Here is an 8,133-nt window from a genome sequence, read left to right as displayed (position 1 = left end):
GATCCAGACTGCAATCAAAGTTTTCATGGCTCTGTGGTGAGCGGTGTGGCATTCACCAGCTGTAACCTAGGCTACATATAAGCCCTTGTTCCCTAATGTATTCCCAGTGAACAGCCTCCTTGGGAGAAGGGCAGGAGGCTTACTATGTTCCCTGGGAATAAATGGCATTGGAGGACCATATGAACTCAAATCTTGATGTCTACTTTCTCCCCAACCTGGATCTGAAACAACCCCTCAGGACAAGTACACCCTCCCCTCCAAAAACACATCAGGCTTTCCTATTGCTAAGTGATACTAAATTTTTTCTACAATTGCGAGAGCAATATATATATATATTTTTTTTATTTTTTTATTTTTTTTTAGATCCACAATTAGATATGGCCCATAATTGCAGATTCAGAGCCTTTTTATTCCTCTGAGATGCCTGATCCCCTGTGTACTTGGGAAGTGCTCTGCAGGCTTTGAATCAAGCCTGGGATTTCCCCAGCGCAGCCGTCACAGCTCCATAAGACTATGCACAGAAGCAATCACTAGATAAGATCCTTAATTTGTACTTGACAATGTTCAATTCATACACACAGTAGGTGGGTGGGGGAGTTTGAGGGCTTTCAAACTATGTGGGGTAAAGGAAAAAGTATACTTTGTTCTCTATATAGCATTTGAAAATGATAAATCTCTAATATTCTCTAAGTTACAGTGTGGATGTGGAGTGAGAGAGATTTAGATTTTAATCTTTTCACTGAAGTAAAATAATTAAAAGGGTTTCACAAACTCATTTATTTCCATATGAAATATTCTATTTCAGGAATGCTTGAGAAAGTGTTTCAGAAGTTAGTGATTTAAAGCAAGCAGCTGCATACTGATAACAGGCACTGCAGCTTTAGATCACAGGAATCCACTCAGCAAAGAAAGCAAATTTTCTAATTTTCAAAAACAACAAAACCCCACTGGCTAGAGTGCTTTCCTGAAATTGAATCATGTCTCTACTTATTTTGCAAGAGAAATAGTAAAAAAATGGGTTGAAAGAGATGAAGCTCTTTTAATATCTTGCAGATTTATCGCTAAGGGAAGAGCCACTGAATTCTTTCTCCCCTAATTACTATTAATTTGTTAGATATGGACAGAAGATGTGCCACTGTTCATATGGATATTTGAAATACTGACAGTTTGCTTACTATCCAAGCTATTCCCACAGAAGGGTGATTGGATCACACTCTCTGCAGCACTCCCAGGGTAGTCCTGAGGGGTGTCTGTTGGCTGGGCTCAGAGCGCAGACTCCACCACCACAAACACCCGATGAAATAAGTGCGTGGAATTAATTGTTTGCCATGTGGTAATCTGCTCTTGCACTTTAAACCCTGTCAGCTCAGTTTTATCAAATGATAAAATGCTTTTATCACACGAGTAAATGCTTAGGTGGAAAATAAGATTGGGAGGACTGGTGATAGCTTACCAGTCAGTTTGCTCAATCCATTTTTCTGTCCTTAGACTTGTCAAGCATGAAGACAATCAAATTGCGGCAGCATTTGCATTCGATGTCCATCCTGACCAACTTACTGAGTAACAGAATTATCTCAGTCTGACATTTGAGGTTACCAAAAGGGTTTCTGGGCAAAGGACAGGAGCAGAAAATATCTCAGTCAGGCTCCTTGGCCCATCAGGATAAAAACAGTTTCTTTCTGCTGTGAGGAGTTTTCACCTACAGATGTCTATTGAAACATGTGGGCCCATGATTTTCTTGGCAACTTTTCAAAACTGGCCTTTTTGAAAATTATTTCCATACTCACTGAATAGTTGGATGTTTGGAGTTTGGCAGAGTTGAAGATCTGCACAAGGGAATTCAGGGTTCAGAAAGTCACACTCATGTTATCAGTACTTCAATTTGCCCCGAACTCAGGCTTAAATCCAGAAGGAATTGTTAAATATTGTAATCTTCTGTAGATCACAGACTTTTATACAGTTACCCTTTGTTGAGCCCCAAAATTGTTTGTTTGATTACTCATTTCTTCCATGTGAGATTTGATTGTTGATTTGAGGACATCCAGATGTGGAAAGCCCTTCATTTCTCTTCCCAGTTTGTTCCAGTGGCTAATCACCCTCACTTAGTTCTCAATTAAGTCTGCCTGATGCTGGCTTCCAGTATCTTTCTCATGAATTAAGACTGCTTTGGGTAAGGCAGGGCCAGGAACTGGCACGCTGTGTCCACTCAAGCAAAATGCTCGAGCAAAATGCTTGTTGGCATTTTTAATTGAAAAACTCTTTGTATATTTATTAAATGAACTGAAAAAAAAAAAAACCAACAAAAAAAAACCCCACAACAAAACAAACCCCACAGCAGATTAGTGTTTATGTATAGAATTTTAATAGGCATTGAGTGCTCTATAAGCATATGGTTTTATTTTAATATTTCTCTAGGCAGGTATTACTGAGAACTGGCAAAATAAAAAAAAAAAGCCTATGTATTTGTTCTTCTGCTTTGTATAATGAGCATCTGCATTCTTTTCTACCTCAAGTGTCTGCTTATGAAGTTAGAGAAATCCACTACATAAGGAGTAGGCCAGAATGGTACTGAAAACTCAAAAGAAACTCCAGATGACAGTCTGAACTAAAGAGAATGAAATAAAACTCAGAGCTTCACCTTTCTCTAACAGAACTTATGCCAAAAATAACTCCTTAAAGACCCAGCCATAACATTCAATAACTATATTTTCATCAGAAAACTGTTTCTTTTCTCCAAAATCTACTCTGATATCAGGATGGACAGAGAAAATAAATCCTCAGATATCCAGAAAAAATAGAAATTACTCAAAAAATACTAAACATACAGCAGATAGAAGAACTAAAAAAATCTGTGTCTGCATCTGTTGGAACTGATGGAAGTTTTGCTTTCAGTGCTAAGATGTGCTTTACTACTTTGATTGAAATATTTCTGTTTCACAGTCCCCTGAGATTCAAGGACTGTCAATGCCACTGTTGTGAGATGGCTCCACTGGCTCTGTGTTTACAGGCTGGGTTGGGAAGGATGGCAAGATAAGGACATACCAACAATCGAAGACAATCCAGCAACTGCAGAGCCCACAGAGATGTCAAATCAGGCATAGGCCAGGGTCAAGGGCAGGAAAAGTAAAAATATTAAAAAACCCTCCAAACAAGAGCCAAGAAATACTCTTGAAAGGTACTGTCATCTTTCTAACTCAAGTTTCAAAGACCCCTACCAACCAAACTGGCCAAGATTTATTTTAATAATTAATTAAATGGTCTAACTTGTTTTTGTTCTCCACCATGGAAGAACCACACTGCACTTAAGTAAGTGTTGTGAATGAATCAATTACACAATTACCATTAGTGCAGTTTCCCAATTTAGTCTTTTCACAGAGATAAAGGAAGACAATCCACGCACATTAATGTGCTGTACCTTTTCTGCAGGATGCTCTGGCATTGCATTAAGTGCTATTTCTAAAGACTGCCTGCAGCAGATTTAAACTCTGGTTGGGTCGAATAAAGGAAAGATAAGGTTACTGCAACCTCTTACAGTCATCTGGGTTTTGTTTTGATCATATTTCAGAAACATTCACATGTTTTCCATACATTCTGTAAGGGTATTTTTCTCCTTTCTAAGGTCATTTATCTTAGTTTTGGTGCAGCCATGCTGATGAAAGGGAGATGAAGGGGCACGAGAACTTACTTCCCCATTTAATCACAAACTCTGAGCAATAAAATGTACTCCCCAAGTACTAGGAATAGTTTGAGGCCAAATCTTATGTATGGAAAACTAGCTGCTTGCAGGGCTACTGGTGAGTGTCAGTCATGGATCCAGCTCCTCTGGGATTTCTAAGCCTTTAGTGTCCTCTGTGCACCTGCTCATTGGGCAGGTCTGGTACTGCCTAAAGTGCAGCCAGCACAGACACCATGAACCTTCCTGTCAGATGGTTTCCGTGTCAGCTCTAGCTCTGGAAGGGATGGGGAGGATGTGTTGGCATGTCACCTCCTCTTGGGATGCTAAAGAATCAGGTTCCAGATATCCAGATACACAACCGGAGGAACATACTTTTTGGCAGCGATCACAGATCATTGGGCATAAAAGGCTGTAGGAGCGGGAAGAAAGGTAGTGGTGCAGTCAGGGGAATAACATTATCTGTCTGAAATCAGCAGCATATTTCCTTAATCTTGCTTGCTGGAAAAGCCACTGCTCTGAAAGACGTATCTCAAACTCCCTCTTTCAAAGATCTCTTCAAAGTAAATACTGAAAGAGCAAAAAACTGGAAAACTTCTCAGTCCTCCCTGGATCTTTGTTTTGACAAATGCAATTGTGGAAGCCAAGACAGGGGTAAAAAAAACACTGATTAGTGACAGAGATTTCCGTATGGGAAACTAGGAAAACATCAGACTGGAGTAAGACTGTGGGAGAGAGCAAGCTTTGTGGGAGAAGCTGGTGCTATCTGGTTTTCTGGCATGCACTGGGCTGCTCAGAAATAGATTTCTGGCATGTATTCACAGACACAGTTAGCTGGTCCTGGGCCCTCCCTGGCCGAGGAGGGATCATCACAATGCAACTCATATAGCACATCAACCAAACTGCATAATCAATTCAAGCCTGGGATGGGGAAATGGAGGGATTGGTATCAGAGCATTATGGGAGGCATCCAGCTGGCCAGAGCCTGGGTACCAAGTGGGATCAGCACATCAGAGCAAAGAGTTTGCATTCCAACAAAGAGCATTTGTTAAGATCTTTTCTGATACTGTATACAAGGGGAGTCTGAGGCACAGGAGGCAGGGCCCTGCTGTCTGACCCAGGCTGCAGCAGTGCCACACAGCCTGAGAGCCCTGCCATGGATGTCTGCCCACAGGTGATGATGGTCTCGGTACTGCGTAGCTGGGCTGACACTCCTGGCCAGAGAGATGCTGGCAGGCACCTGGGCAAGCACAGGGATACCTCAGGCAGGGACACCCCAAGGAACTGCAGTTGTGGGTGACTCACTTGGGAACAGAGCATGAGGAAAAGCAATGAACAGCAAAACACCATCACAAGTGGGAGCTGGAAGCTTTGTGAGACAGCACACTGCAAGCACAAGCAAGAAGCAATAGAAGCTGGTGCAAAAAGACCAAGGGTAAAAAAGACAGGAACAAAGACATGAGCAAATACATGAGCTGAATACATATGCTCACAGTTTTAAGTCAAAATATTTTTTTTCCCTCCAAGAAGGAATGTTAGAAGAAAAAGATAAAAGAAATCTAATGTGTTTGGTGATGAACAAAATACCTTAGTCTGAAACGACCAAAACGGGAAAAATAAAGATTATTTCAATTCTTGTTAGATTTCCTTTTCTAAAGGCACCTGGCTCAGACTTTCTGAATGCATTTAATCACAACTATCTTATTAAGCAAGATTGAGCAACCTAAACCATATGAAAATTATTACTGGCCCAAACATGACTCACTAGGAATGAGAGCCAGTCCCATTAATTACTTTATGTGGAGCATTCCCAAAAGTGCACTATTCACACTGTAGTTCTAAGCACATTGTAGCTCATGAGGCAGAAGTGGGAAGACCCTCCTATGGATGGAGGCAGAGAACTGCACCTTTGGACTGAACAAGCATAAACTCGTGGGAGAGCAAAGTGACAAAAACAACAGCAAATGCAGTATGATTGATTAATTGCCTTTAATGGAAGTTCCACTGTAATCATAAAGGGAGACTTGATTAAATGTGCAAAGAGCTCAGTGGGAGCTGTGACACAGAATCAGTTGTAAATTTTGATACTCACCAGCTCTCTGTTCCTGTCCATAGTCTGTGCCTCCAAAAATGTGTCTGTCCTGCTTGAGTATAAGCCCATCAGAACTGCAAGTGCCACATCCACTGACGCTACGTGAGTTACATTTTTACAGACCTTCTGAGCTTATGTGACTTTTATATCTGAAAATGCAACATATTATATCTTAATAAAATAGTGAGTTACTGAATAAGTGTTTTAGCCTAAGTTTAAAAATATACAAAAAAAAAAAATAAAATCCCTGGTGCACTCTATGCTAAACTTTTTTTTTTCTTTTTTTCTTTTTTTTTTTTTGCAATGAACTAAAAGGCTACTGTTATTATTCTGAATGATTCTAAAATACTTGCCATGATTATGCAGTAGCAGGCATTTGCAGTTGATTCGAAGGAGCTAAACTTTGCATCAAATTTCCCCTGGGTACTGTGTGAAACTGCACAATAAATGAGTGTTGCTGTAACTTAAACAGATACTGGCTCTTTGGAGACATGAAAATAAAAATGTTCTGGCGCTAAAACGTGGCCCTGACAGGTCTATTACACTCACAAAAGTCTGATCGTTTTCTTCTAACAGTAGTTCTCTTAAAAATTAATGATGCATACTTTCCATGCTATCTCATTACTGATGCACAACACAGTAGGTTCAGATGAGATTCCAGCTAGGCGAGTACTCAGTCAGGGGGGCGTATTCCCCCTTGGCAAGGAATGGGCTTAGTTCACCAAAAAACTTTCCTTCTCTGTATCTTTCTCTATTTAATCTACAGAGACCTTCAGTGAGATCTCTCTTCTCCTTTCCAGTTGTCAAAGTGACTGCTTTAGATCTCCATCCTGAGTTTAAAATTCCATATAATAGCATAAAAATAGTATTTTTTTTAAACTGAAGTTCGGAAAAAACACAAATATTTCAAAAGAAATCTTTTTCTATAGTACTATGTTAAAATTTACATTAATATTTGAAAAGATCCCAGTGGATGAGAACTTTTCTCCATAAAGCTGCAACAGTTAAGGTGTTCAGAGTACTGAAATTCCCAGCATAATTCTCATGACAAATTCCCTCAGGCTAATTATCACTAACTAACAATGCAGCAAATAAGTAGCTTTTAGCCTTTTAATTTAAGTAATTTAAAATAAATTAATCTCTGTAGTCATATATCGAACATGTAAATCAGCTTTCTAAAGGAGTTTGTGATTTTACTCCATTTCTTGCCCACTCCCACACAACTGGCTCCCTCCAGCCCAGAAAAGGCCTGGGAAAATATGTAGAATTGGCATTCTGGTACAAAGGACAGCAGATCTGGCTGTGCTAGGGGAGTGCAGGGCACAAGGGAGTGTGGTTCAGCACCCCTCACCCAGCTGCAGCTTCGGGCTTCTGTAGATGCAGGCGTGCCAGTGGCCAAGGGATGTGTGCTTATCCAGTATTCCCAGTGCACACAAAATCCCCAAACTGGTGTTGTTTTTCCCTTTACAGCTGAATGGTGGCTCACACTGTGTGCACTTATATGCTAACATCAATTGACTCATCTCTAAATGAGAATTAATGAATATGTATGATTAATACCAAGCTGGGCTGGCTGGGTGCCCAGGTATTGGGAGCTATGTGTTTTCCATTACTGGAATGCATTTACTTTCACTGATGGGCAGATTTTGGCTTTTATTGTTATTCTTTCTAAATTAAAAAAACCTGCAGAGGCAGAGTATTCAACTAGTAGTATGAGACTGAAAAATAATAACCTAGGACAACGTGCTCACTTCGGGTGGTATTTTACTGCGGGCATTCCTACAGGAGCTGCAAAATCTAATATACAATGAAAAGCTTTTGGCAGCCTTCACAGCATCCGAACTCCCAGTAAACACAAACTTATGGAACTGAGCCTTACTTAAGTCTCTCTTGCAATACAAGGAGAGCTACAGAATTTTCTTGGTTAACAAATGTTTGAATTTACACATACTTCAGTACTTTACTGTGCTGGCCACGTGCATTAAAAGCTGCACAGTAAGCTGCAGAATTTTATCTGCTTTACCATGGTTCCATTTTAATCCTTCCCATATTATTTTCCATTGTATAAATGGAAAATAAATGAAGTTAATTTTCTGATTTTATTTTGAAGACTAAGACCTACATGCTATAGTTTTGAATTATGATTTATTGCCCTTTTTTTCCCTCTACAGCAGAGGTTTAATTTTGTTTCATTTACCTCATGTGCTTTGAAACATCCCAGAGATGTGAAGCTTCAGTTGCAATAAAAATATTTCTGCTGCATAATGTAATAAAAAAGGCGACATAAAAAATTAAATAGGTACCTTTCTTTTTTGGATGTGTAGATATAGGGCTTTCTTGCTTGCACCTTCCAGGAGAATAACCCTTC

This window comes from Pseudopodoces humilis, chromosome 1 (assembly GCF_049639895.1).
Source record: "Pseudopodoces humilis isolate 2021_Gansu_Grassland_sample_001 chromosome 1, ASM4963989v1, whole genome shotgun sequence".
Lineage (NCBI taxonomy): Eukaryota > Metazoa > Chordata > Aves > Passeriformes > Paridae > Pseudopodoces > Pseudopodoces humilis.
The sequence above is the reverse complement of the archived record's forward strand: the minus strand, read 5'-3'. Positions refer to the sequence as shown.